We start from the raw sequence: 14040 nt of genomic DNA on the forward strand, positions 1-14040 counted from the left end.
GCTTACAAACTGTGTTGTTATTGAACCAACATTTAACTTTATATACATCTTTATATTTATATATCTGTAGAGACACATATATACATACATGTGCATGCATGAACCATATAAGAAAACTAAAACTTGAACAGATATGCGTTTAGTTCAATTTAACAAGTACCTATTTAATATTTATTATTGCCCACCACTATCATAGGCAATTCTGATAAGAAGTTAAATATAAAGTATAATACTATTAGGCAAAAATAAAAGTCTGTGGGAAGTGACTTCTTTTGACACTGAATGCAATAATTAAATTAATACTGTGAATTTTAATAATGCATTTTTAATTTTTATACTTTTGCACTGAGGTAAGGCAGTTCACAAAATCATTAGTTCCCCCCAATGTTATGAGACTTATATTTGTGAATTTTAAAAAATAATTTCTATTATCAGCGGTCCCAATATTCTTACTCAACAACATATAAGTTTCAGTGGTTTAGGAATTCATCACTAGTTCCTGTAGTCAAATCTTTTTCATCTAAAAAGGTATGCTTACCAGCAAGATCTTCTCTTACATATCCTCTTTATGGAAGGAAGCAGACTGCAATCTTCCCTATTTACCTTGTCTAAACTATAATATTGTTCCTTACCTACCATTAAAAAAGGATAGTTGAACCCAGAGATGAGACTTAAAAACAATTATGTTTACGTATAAAAGCCTTTTTACATGTATTTGATATGTTACTAATTTGCCATTGAAAAATTAATTCAACATAAAATTGCATCTAATAACATACCTGTCTGCAATTGAGCTCATTTTATGACAGCTTATGGTAAAGTACATAACATGCTGCGCTTTCGTCTTGTGGTAGACATTTGTACATCTACCTGGGTAAGAAGAGAAATAAGGGGGTATTAACTTCCTAGTAAACTAAGTTGGCTTGTCAAAGCTATACTAGTTCAGATAAAAAAAAATGCTTTTTAAACTTGTTGAAATCTATTCGAAAAATTTAGTTCAAAGTTGACTTATTAGACTATTGGGTAAGCACTTCTAGTTCATGTGAACATGTACCTTTTTTTTTCACTTTCTTTCATTATTTTTCTTTTATTCAAGTTTTCTTGTACAAAGTGACTAATATGGTAATGTTTTACATAATCACACATATGTAATCTATATCTGATTGCCTGCCCCCTCTGGGAGGGGGGAAGGGAGGGAGGGAAGGAGGGCTAAAAATTGGAACCCAAAACTATAAATAAAAATGTTTGTTACTTTAAAAAATAAAAAGCATTAGTGTCATCACAGAAAGAAAAAAAAACTAAAATAGAAATGGGTCACTAAACCATACATAATGATTCCTACTATATGAGTAGTGACTTGGAAGACTACATATTAACATTATCTAGAACATGTACCTTTTTTAAAAAAGAAAAAAAGGATTCTAGAAGAATGCAAAATCTCAGCCTGTTCTATTGACTGTATCCATTATAAAATAAAATGCAAAATGAACTCATCCTAATAAATACATGGCAAAATAAAAAAAAATAACTGGACCCACTTTCTTCTCCATATAACACTGCATATAACATCAGCTCTCTTCAGTTCAATGATCATTTCCTTATGTATGAATCCTAATCTATGTAACTACATTTATACTTATACACATTCTATATTATACACACCATATATATTTGTGTAAGCTATGTACACCACTACATGTACAACACATACACATGAATATACATATGCATAAACATGCAGATACCTGCATGTGAAATCTACATCCTCACACACATATAACCATACATTGAATCCAGTCAGTCTGACATGTAGGCAGCTATGATGAATCCTGAGCAAGTCACTTAACTTCTCAGTTGCCCAAGCAGCGTTCTAAAAACTCTCATACAAACAATAGTGTGTGAAGAGTTTTAGAAGGAACTATGTATCCTGAACTTTAGTCCTAAAGATGTCTGCTGGACTATCCTTAGACTGGATGATTCACTGGCATCTCAAACTCAACAAGTCCAAAAAAGAATTCATTCTAAACCCATTTCTCCTTCAAATCTTTTTTTTTTTAAATCAGGAATCCCACTATCCTTCTACTCACTTTCATTTTTAACTTCTGATTATTCTAAATGCTTCACTCTCACCTCTGTACCCAATAAGTTTCTATGTTTGGTCGATTCTAATCTCCACGCTATTTCTCCATTCTATCTCGTTTTCTGCACTCATAAGGTCACTCTGGTTCAGCACATTATTACCTCTCATCTAGCTTTTTTTCTTTTCTTTTAAATATTTTTTTTCATTATGAACTTAAACATCAACAAACATGAAAGCTGAGTTTTGAGAGTTTCATTGAATTCAAAAATAAAAGTTGGGGCAGCTAGGTGGAGCAGTGGATAGAACACTGGCCCTGGAGTCAGGAGGACCTGAGTTCAAATCCGGCCTCAGACACTTAACACTTACTAGCTGTGTGACCCTGGGCAAGTCACTTAACCCCAATTGCCTCACTTTAAAAAAAAAGTCTGTGGGAAATACTTCTTTTACCATTGAATGCAATAATTAATTCATATTGTGAATTTTAATAATATATTTTTAATTTTTTATACATCTGCACTGAAATAAGGTAGTTCATAAAACCATTAGTTTTTTACCCCCAATGTTATCAGACATATTTATAAATATTAAACATTTCAATATACAATGACTAGAAAAAATTATTGTACATGAAACTGAATTTGCTATATACTTTTAAGAGTAGCTATTAAATTAACCTGGTAGCTAACGAAATTGCCATGCTTGTGTGAAATATAAAATGCTTATGCAGGCAGTGTCCTCTTCCAAATTCCCTTCTGCTCTCTTCTATGTATTTTTAAGTGGTTCACTGAAACTTTTTTCATACACCCACACATACATATATAATAACAAATAAATATCGTCAATAAAACAAATCATGCTCAGTATATCTAAAAATGTCTCATTCTTGTACATCTCTTCAAAGAGGTGGTAAGCATTATAAATCTTCTGAAATCATAATTGGTTACTACACTGATCACAGTTTGTAAGATTTTCAGTTGTTTTCCTTTACTGTAATCACTGTATAACCTATCTTGGTTCAGCTTACTTCATCATGTATCAGCTCTCATTTCACTGAATCATTCATAATCACTATTTATTATGGCAAAATAACATTCCATTAAATTCATGCATTATAATTTGTTCAGTTATTCCTAAATTTACAGGCATCCACTTTGGTTTTAGTTTCTTTGCTACAATAAAAAATACTGACATATAGCTATCTGACTATATGTTGTGTGTGTCTGTGTGTGTGTGTGTGGGGGGTGTGGGTGATGTGTATGGGTGTGTATGGTGTGTGTGATCCAAGTTAGCCCTTGATATTGGTGAATTTAGGGGCGTATGACACCCACAAATGTGAAAAATCACAACAAACTTTAGGCCCTACTCTAACCTTTTTTTTTTTTTTGTTGCGGGGCAAATGAGGGTTAAGTGGACTTGCCCAGGGTCACACAGCTATTAAGTTCTAAAGTATTTGAGGCTGGGTTTGAACTCAGGTCCTCCTGAATCAGGGCCGGTTGCTTTATCCACTGCGCTATCTAGATGCCCCCCCAAACCTTTATTTTAATAATTGCTGATCATAATCTAACCCACAAAACAAGTAAAACAACAATACTGCATCATAAAAAAGTTGCAGCTTCTAAGAGCGAGGATTAATATCTCACATACTATGCTGAGCTTCACAGCCACCGCACAGCTGAAGCTACTGCTTCCACTGATTTTCTTCTACAAAAAGCCACTACAAAAAGATCACTGCAGGAGAAATTCATGTGACTGAGTCAGGCTGGTAGAGAGACAAAGAACACTGAAAGTGTTAACAAAATTTAACTGTTCATTTATTTATGGTAGTAAATGACAAATCAGATTAATAATATTCAGTATTTATAACTTACTAAAAAATTTTTTGTTTTCTTAATTACTTGTCCTGCTGTCTGTCTGTGAGTTTCCATACACTGCAAATTCACATTTATCATTGGCCAACCCTTGAGTAACCAAAACCGAGAATGTGAAATCTGGGAATGTGTGAGAGATGACTGTGTGTGTACATAAGCATGCATATGTGTACATGTATACATATTTATATATAAAAAGACATGTATGTGTGAGTCTCTCTCTATTGTACCATACTGTGAAGGGCTTTAAAAAACCAACTGGAGTTAGTATGCTACAACAGAGTCAACAGGGACCACTGAGAGTTCTTGAGCATGTGATAAGGATGGGCAGGGACATGGTCAACTTATGCTTAAGAAGCTATTTTGGCCAGCTATTGTTAGGATTGGATTGAAGCAGAGGAGAATAGAAGCAAGGAGACAAATGAGAATACGCATCACAATTGTGCAATACCCTTAGAGCCAGCAAATACTAAATGTATACCCAAAGATGTCAAATACAGAGGGAAAGAACCCACATATACACGACTAGAGAACCTTCAGTGGTTCCCTGCTGACTGTATATAGACACACAAGCTCCTCAGTCTGGCTTTTTCAATCCCCTTCAAAGATAGTTCCAGCATACCTTTCCAGGCTTATTTCACCTTGCTCTCCATCATCATTTTTTGTCCAACCAAATTGGCCTACTTGGTCTTCTTAACCTCTGCATTCCTCTCTTGCCTCCATTACCTTTTTTTTTTTTTTAAAGGAGGCAAATTGGGGTTAAGTGACTTGCCCAGGGTCACACAGCTAGTAAGTGTTAAGTGTCTGAAGCCGGATTTGAACTCAGGTCCTCCTGACTCCAGGGCCGGTGCTCTATCCACTGTACCACCTCGCTGCCCCTCCTCCATTACCTTTTGCCCATGCTGCACCCCTCTGCCTAGAATCCATTTCCTCTTCAGTTCTTCTTCTTAGAAGCTGCAACATTCTTCAAGTTTCAGGTCCTACGTTAACTCTTCTAGGAAACCTTTCCTGGTTGTCATCAGTCCTCTCTCCCTCCTCAAATGATCAGATCTCCTCTGAGAAGACACCAAGTAATCCTGACTCTGAGGCTGGCTCCCTATTCACTATGCCATGCTGCTTCTCCCTTACTTTTCATGTAACAGTTTTTACTAAATGTTTGTGTACTGGAAATAATATCCATGACCACTTTTAAGGATTGCACATTTCTTTACATACATCATCTCACAATAATTTTATAAGGAGGCACTACAGATACTATTTATTCTCATTCTACAGATGATAAACTCGTCTTGGAAAGGTTAAGTGACTTGCAGTTAAGGTTAAGTGTTCTGCAGTAGCAGAACAAGTAAGTGTCTTAAACTCAATCCATTATAAAGAATGTCTCGACTATCCCAAACATAACAATCTAAATGGATTTGTTGCTGATTGATTACAAAAATCAAAACACACCCCTGTACTCTACCTTTTATTACTATAAGATTTCTGAAAGAATAAGGCAGGGTTTTCCATGATTATGTGTTAATGGCTCAATACCAGAAAGCACTCATGTTGCAGCACTTCAATAACTAGTTCTTTTTTCTTAGAAGGCACTGTAAAGCAAAGGTGTCAGACTAACAGTCACATGCAATCTCCTGAGTATAGCTTGATTAAAATGTAATTCAGAAGGGCAGCTAGATGGTGCAGTGGATAGAGCACCTGCTCTGGATTCAGGAGGACCTGAGTTCAAATCCAGCCTCAGACACTTAACAATTACTAGCTGTGTGACCCTGGGCAAGTCACTTAACCCCAATTGCCTCACTAAAAAAAAAAAAAAGCCAACAACAACAACAAAATGTAATTGGGGGAAAAAGAAAGAAAAAACATTTTTAAACGTAATTGGGCATGTTAAACAAAATAAATAAAAATATAATCAAATATATATATTGTTAATTTGTGGTCTTCTAAGTCAACATGTAGCTGGCAGAGAGCCCATGTAATCTCTTCGGTATTGACAGTGGCTGCATTTAAAAAAATAGAAACTGCCATAAGATACAGTAGGTATTAACATTTGTTGACATCAAATAGTTTTTGGTTATTTAAAATTAAGTCCATAAAGAGGCAGGGGAGATAGGAATTATTAAAAATTTATGTCATAACAAATAAGTTTCCGCATCTATAAAAAACTTTAAACAACATAAAGAGTAGGATCAAGCATTCCTGAACATCAAGCACTAAATAACAAAGTGACCATAAATGATCCAGAAAAGAATTAGATGATGCTAATCTAAAAGCAAAATTTTCAACTTCTAAAATACAGAAGAAATAGAATTAATATAATTTTAATCTTTGAAACTAGTTCAATAGCTTTATTCTATAGATTCTGATTCTTATTTTGTCGCTCTTATTTACTGTCTCAAGTAAAAAGGTTAATAATAATTTACTTGTAAAATTAGCTTCAAAACTGGTTTTGAGAAAATCAAAATACTTCAAAATCTAAAATCTGTTCAGCAAATAGAAAAGAATTATTATAATTTTAAACAAAAATAAACAGTAGCACTGTGGAGTATAGATGCTGAATGAACCTGTGGAAATTTATTTTGATTTGGGGACCCTACCTTTAGGCTGAGATTAGAAAGCCTTAGGCCCTCAGGGTCTCCCCCCTCCTCCTCAGCTTCAGCTGAGTGAAAAAGCCCCGTGGGCTATACAAGACGACAGGTCAGATAGCTGGGGGGGAAAAAAAAGTCCCCAGCTCCCTCTGACCTGAGCGGATCCCGGATAGCCTGTGCTGAGGCACATGAAACTTGGAGCGCACCACCCCCCACCAGCCGCAGCTCTGGCTGGCGGATTAGCTTGGTCTGTGAGGGCAAAGGAAGCCCCGAGATTTGAGTGGAGAGAAGAAAAGGTATATATAAACCTGGGAGTTAACTAGAGAGAGAGGAGGAAGGAGACAGACTTAAAAAAGGAGGGGGACGGACTAGGAGAGAAGCTGACTAGAGGGGAGCCCGGACAAGCGGAGGAGAGTTCCGTTCAGAAAAGGAGAGCTGGGTCTGACAAGGTTACAGGCCTTAATACAAACTAGGGAAAGTGTAACGTGCCCTGAGGCTGGAGGCAGCTAAGGCCCTTATTGTATTCAAGAAGTTCGAAGAGCAGCAGGTGCGAAAGAGATGCAAGAGATGCAGTGGAAAGAGCCCACAGGAAAGCAGTCAGGTTGTACACTTTATTTCCCTGTATTCCTAATTTGAAATAGTATCTCATAAATAAACTCTGCTTGGATTATTTGGTTAAGAGGCTTCTTAATCTTTATCAGTTTAGGAGCAGTGTGGTGGAACTTTATAAACGGCCCATATTAAATTAACGAAGTCAGATAGCCAAATAGTCATAAGTCCCAGTTTAGTCCTCCATAGTATAGCCCCCCAAATTAGTCCAAATCATCAAAAAATATTTCTACATTTGAATGGCGACCACGAAGGGGGTTACGTGTAGCCCAATTATAATTTTTCTAAATGTATCATTTTTCATATAATCATAATTTTTCATAAATCCAATTATATATAATTTTCCAGGTTAGTTATAGTTATAATAATTAATTTTTGTACAAACCATACTATTTCTTTTGTTTTTGGTGCTGTTGTTTTTTCTATTTTGAGGTTTTTCATCATTGCTCTGATTTTTCTCTTATAGCATGACTAATGCAGAAATAGGATTAATGTTATTATGTGTATACATATTACCTATATTAGATTACCTGCTGTCTAGGGGAGGGGGGAGGGAGGGAGAAAAATCTGAAATTGGAAAGCTTGTATAAACAAAACTTGAGAACTATCTTTACATGTAACGGAAAAAATTTTAAAAAATAAATAAAAATGTAAAAAAATAAAATAAAATAAAATAAATAAACAGTAGCATTAAGTACTTAAGAAGTTTTCTCAGCCAAAGCAGCCTGAGAACAATAGAGAAATATAATTAAGTTCTGCTTAATTCAGTACTCCATGTCTTTTCCTGAAATATAAAGTGTATCTATAAAGCAATCTCATTACTTTATACTCACTCTATATATGGATCACAAACAACAAGAAAGATAGGTCACTACTTTTTAACACTTATCACTTTTCCAAAACTCTCCTTCTATACTGTGTTGCAATAGAGACATGGTTAAGTTAAAGAAATTAACACAATGACTATTTCTGATAAAGCAGGCCTCATTCTGTACCCATAGTCCACCATATCTCTGCAGAGACAAGGGAAATTTGTTTTATCACTAGTCTTCTGGAAACAAAATTAGTCATGTCAGTGACCTGAATTGCACCAAAATCTTGCCACGTCTTTCTACCTCCACAATATTTCTCACATGCATTCCTCTTTCCACACAGCCACCACTCTTGTTCAAACCTTCACGACTTCTTGCTTAGCCTACTATAATAGTCCCCCCTTCTTTGTGTCCCCATGCAGTTCTTTCTCCACTTAGCTGTCAAATTGATCTTCCTAATATACCTGTCTGATCATGTCACCCCTTATTTAATAAACTTCAGTGGCCCTCCAAAGCCTCCAGAATCAAATACCATCCACTTTATAATACATTGAAAACTCTTTGCAACTTGGCTTCTTCCCACTTTTTGCCTCTTCTTCTCCATGCACTCTGTAAATCAGCCACTATTAGCTTGATTTGTCTTCCTCACACATGACACTCTACCTCTATGCCTTTGTACTGGCTGTCCCTTATGCCTGGCATGCTCTCCTTTCTCACCCCTATTTCTCAGAATCCCTGGTTTTCCTCAAGATTCAGCTCAAGTATCACCTTTAACAGGAAGCCTTTCTGTATCCCACTGGTTGTTAGGTAACACCTTTCCTTCTAAGGTTACCTTTGATCTACTTTTTTATCTTACAGATAGCTTCAGATGTATGTTGTCTTCCTCATTAGAATATAACTTTCCTGAGGGTAGAGACTGTTTTGCTGTTATATGTGTATCCCCAGCACTTGACAAGAACTGTTTGATGGTTGATTAAAGTGACCTATCCAGGATCACACAAATAGTAAATAAGAACATTTAAACCCAGGTCCTCTGATTTGCAGATCAGTACTCTACCTACTCTAATGCTGTAGTGGCTTTCTTTATATTCGGAACTGCTTTGTCTCTGTGTGCAAGGCAACAGCAAACAGGATAAGAAGTGAAAGGGTCCCAGCTGCCAATCTCAATAAAAAGGATTGCCCTGTATTCCCCAAGACAGTATCAACTGAAAGTTAAGCAAGCAAAGTGATGAAAGGAATGTGTTAAAGGAACTTTCTTTTGGGACGCTATGCAGGCGCATATTTCACAAGGAAGTACAGTAGTGATCACACCTGACATACGTTTGCAGGCACTGACAATGTGTTGGTTTGTTTTACTTTGCTGTTCTTCTAGGTTACAAGGCAAGGCTTTGGTGTGAGCAGGGGTGAGCTGGGGAAGATTTAGTGAGTAGCAACAGTGATGGGAAATAAAGAAAAGAAAAGAACATCAACAAAACATGGGGAAACAGCAAAAGCATTAAGAAGCTCTGAAGCTAGCAGACAGGAAAAGTAGTTTTGTTAAAATAACAAACACTTAAAACTATACCATTAACACTTAGAACTTAATGTGAACAATTTCACATATGACCCTGTTCCTGATCTACTGAAATATCCACATTTATTTAGGTTTATTAAATTCATAATCATTTTTTAAAGAATGTTTTAAATGAATTAATCTGGGGGCAGCTAGGTGGCACAGTAGATAAAGCACCGGCCCTGGATTCAGGAGGACCTGAGTTCAAAATTAGCCTCAGACACTTGACACTTACTAGCTGTGTGACCCTGGGCAAGTCACTTAACCCTCATTGCCCCATTAAAAAAAAAAAGAAAAAAAGAATTTGATACTGCCATATGTATCAAGATTCTAAGTCTCCATAGTCTACCCACGTCCTGCACATAATTATAAAAATCTTAAGTAATACATAATTTACTAACATAAGACAAATTATATTTTTAGGTTTTTATTTGCTTTAACAAAAACAAAACCTTAATCTTAAATAAAGTCCAATAAAATAACATTTTTTTAAAAAACTTTAGGGTAGGGGAAAAATATTTCCAGTTCCTAGCATCTAAAGTTTGCCAATCATAAAAGATGAAGCTACTTTCAGGAATTAAAAGCTTTTTTATGTAAGGAGCTTGAGCTCAAAGTCATCCAGTAGTAGAAGCCGCCATCTGAATCAACACTACATTACTGTCTCATAACAACAGAAGTAATTAATGGCACAGACCTTATAAAAATCTCAACAAAAAGTAAGCTTTCTGAATCCTCATGGGAAGGTGATATTACAGCCCAACAATTTACAGAAGACGTTACTAACAATCAAATACAAGAGTAAGCCTGTTTTATTTGCTTACTGCAAATACAAAAGTACATTTTCAAGAACCCTGATATCATCTGTGATAAGCCCAGCATCTGACTCCTTGTGTTTAACAGTATTAGTCGCTATTCTCTCCCACTTTGTAACTTCAGCAGCTGTCATGGGCTCAATTATCATTTCTATGCATATGTTTCTAGCTTCAGTTGCTGGACTGAGATTTTTTTTTTCCCCATTTCTATGTTCATCTTGAACTTTTGGATGGAGTGGCTAGGCCCTGGTTATTTACCCACTAAAGGCTGAATTCTAATGACATCTTAGTGCCATTTAGAATAGAATGATAGTCCTGATTTCCCTCTGTGCCATTTTTCAAAGTTTTGGCATGGGATAGGAATCAGCCCCAGAGCTGGGATCAGGCTCTCTCTTCTTCCTCATTCCTAAATTCTGCTTCTGTCCCCTGGTGGCTCAAAATACTTGCTGATCTCTGCTCCATCTCTGTCTATCAGGATTTGGCTTTGTCTCCTGGGATATCCCTGACAGGACACAACCAGATATCAGAGATTAGATCATCCTGGCTTCAGGCCTCCTGGAGTACAGGTGAATGCTGCCAGAGTACATCAGCCTCTGTCTTTTTGCACTCACCTACCAGGAGCCAGCTTTGTCTCCTCAGACGTGTCTGGGCCGTGAGCCTCAGAGTTGGCTTTTTCCCCGTTTACTTGAGATCCTCTTGGCTTCTGGAACACCCCCCCACCCACCCAAAGACCCTTGAACCAGAATGCCCATAAGCTTCCAGACATGTTGTGCAGTCCTAGACTAGATGCAGTTGCTTGTGTTGTCTCTTTGGTTTTATTGAATCGCTGCTTCATTTGACACCCCTTTTCACCTTTGCTGGGATATTCAGACAAGTTCCCTTTTCTTCCCTGCTCATCTCACATCTCTCAGTTATCTTCCCCCATTATCTCCTCCTCCACCCCATCTCCCATGAAGATGTGGCCCTTCTCCTTGCCAATGCAAATTCTTCTATATGCATTCTTGATTGCATCCCTTCCCTATTCTTTCCAGCAGCCTTCTCCCTCTTATCATCCCCAATCTCTTTCCAACCTTCAGTCTCTCCCCATTTATGCTGCTTCCAAACATATTCATTTCTCTCCCATCCTTGAAAAAATCCTTTACTTGTCCCTATAATCCCATTATTTTATATGTATCTTACCCTCCTCAGCTAAACTCCTTTAGAAAGCCATCTATAATTAGTGACTCCACTTCCTCTATTCTCCATTTTAAAGTCTCTTCAATTTGCTCTTTCCAAAGTCTTTCCAAAGTGACCTCTTAATTGGCAAACTTAATGGCCTTTTCTCAAGCCTCATTCTTCCTGACCTCTCTGCAGTCGCTGACACTGTTAATCACCTTCTTTTCCTGGATATGGTCTCCTCTCTGGGTTTTTAAGGACACTGTTCTCTCTTGGCTTTCTTTTTGTTTGCTTCTTCTTAGTCTCATTTGCTCAATCTCTATCCAGGTCAAATGCAGTAACTAACTACAGGTATATCTCAAAGGTTTGTCCTGGGATCCTCTTCTCTTCTTCCTCTAATCTACCATGCTTGGCAATCTTGTCAGATCCTACTGATGCAATGACTACATGCATGTGATTCTCAGATCCATTTCTTCAATCCCTTTTCCTGATATTTAATCTGACATAGCCACTTGATTTGAGCTGGATGCCCCATAGAGGTCTCAAACTAACTTTCCCTCTCCCCAACTGCTTGATTACTGTTGAAGGCAATACCATCCTCCTAGTCAGCAAGGCTCCTAAACTCAGTGTCCTCTTAAATTCTTCGCTCATACTCATTTTGCATATTCAATCTGTTGTCCAATTTTATCACTCTGCCTTCACAAAATCTCTCATATATATTCCCTCCTCTCCTCTGACACAGACACCACAGTGTAGCATGCCCTCATCACCTCACACCTGGAATGCCATCCTAGCCTTCTGTTTGGTCTCTCTCCACTCCAGTCTATCATCTACTCTACTGCTCCTTACTCAATAAACTCCAATGGCTCTGTTACTTCCAGGAGCAAATAGAAAATACTCTATGTGGCATTTAAAGCCCTTTTCCTACTTTACCAGTCTTCTTACACTTTGTTCCCCTCAGCCTTTCTTGTTGGCCTTCACCGAATCACTCTCCATCTCCTGACTCTGTGCCTTTTCAAAAGCTATCTCTAGTGTCTGGAATGCTCTGCCTCCTCCCCTCTGTCTACCAGCTACCTTGTCTTTCTTTAAGATTCAGCTCAAATCCCAGCTTTTCCAGGAGTTCTTTCCTGGTCTCCCCACAACACTCCCCTAACCCTACTCCTTGCTAGTATCTTTCCTCTGAGATTAACTCCAGTTTGTCCAGAATATGTTTTATAAGTACATAGGTTTTCTGCATGCTGTCTTTCCCATGAGAATGTGAGCTCTTTGAAGGCAGGGACCATATGTTGGCTGTTTTTTAAAAATTCCCAGTGCTTAGCACAGTGCCCAGCACATAATAAACACTTAATTAATTCTTGTGAAATAACAGTTTCTCAGAGGAGCTGGGCTTGGTTAGAACTTTTCATCAGACTTTACATTTTCACACATACTCTATGAATCAGCCAAAGGGTCCTTCCTGCTTGCTGTTCCTCACATTACATCTCCTATCTCCAGTTCTTTGCATGGGCTATACTTGGAATGTACTCTTTCTTCCCCATTTCTGCCTATTAGATCCCTAGCTTCCCCTCGAAATTTAGATCAAACACCAGTTCCTACATGAAGCCCTTGTTAATTAATTCCTCCAGTTGTTACTGCCAGAATTTATCTAATATTAATTTTGTTTATATTTGTATTTAATTTTCTATATATGTTGTATCCCCTCATTTCCCTATACCCACCTTCCACTGAATATAAGTTCCTTGAGGGCAAGAATGTTCCCTAACATACAGCATGATGCCTGGAACATTTGAGGTGTTTAATAAATGTTTTCAAGTGATACTGAAAATAGTTAATACATGTCCCTTTAACTGTTCAAACAGATGCTAATCAATATAACTTTCCTAGAACACTGTAGCTCATTGTGCCAGCCCTTTCTTTACCTCTTGTACTTCTGAGACCTTTTAAATGAATTCTTCAGAAAAATGTAGGTTCAAAGTGCTCTTTGTAGCATGTCATCAAATCTTCAAATGCTGTTTAAATTAAAAAAAAAAAAAGAGGAACAATGTGAGAAAAAAAAAAAGCTGTCATGAAACCAAATAGAAACAACTTTTCTGATGCCTGGAATGTGAATCTACCTCCATGTACCACAGGCATAGATTAACATGTACTGACAAAAGTGAATTTTACCAGGTATTTTATATACCACTACTTTCAATTTTAATCATTTTTTTTCTGTACAAAAAATAAAACCACCCAAATAACAGAAGAGAAAACCCAAATAATTATATGTAAGTAAAAAAAATAAGCTTACTGTAGATCCACTCAAAATAATTTATTTAAAAGAAATCCATATATTTAAATACTTTAATCTCTAATTCCAAGAAATAGATTTAAGTAGACTATAGTTTTAGGTAATCTTGTGATTTAATTCTACATTCATTTTTTTTAAGGTAAGAAAATATGGCTCAAACTATGTGCTATCAATATACTAATTTATCTCGTTAAAAAATATTCAAGTGCCTACTATCTCCACAGTTTTGTCAGGCAATGGGGAAAAAACAAAAAGTTGACAAAGCAGTAATTGCCAT

General features: G+C 36.8%; 1 long non-coding RNA gene across 1 annotated transcript in view; it reads right to left on the bottom strand.

The window, feature by feature from the left end:
• The window catches only part of LOC122730843, a 65476-nt gene that overhangs the window by 1847 nt on the left and 49589 nt on the right, over positions 1-14040 (bottom strand). Inside the window, exons 2-3 of the long non-coding RNA XR_006353552.1 lie at positions 13393-13482; positions 780-870 (exon numbers count right to left, since the gene is read on the bottom strand). This is a non-coding gene — a long non-coding RNA (uncharacterized LOC122730843). The remainder of the gene's footprint in view (positions 1-779; positions 871-13392; positions 13483-14040) is intronic.

Source organism: Dromiciops gliroides, chromosome 6 (genome assembly GCF_019393635.1).
Source record: "Dromiciops gliroides isolate mDroGli1 chromosome 6, mDroGli1.pri, whole genome shotgun sequence".
NCBI classification, from domain to species: domain Eukaryota; kingdom Metazoa; phylum Chordata; class Mammalia; order Microbiotheria; family Microbiotheriidae; genus Dromiciops; species Dromiciops gliroides.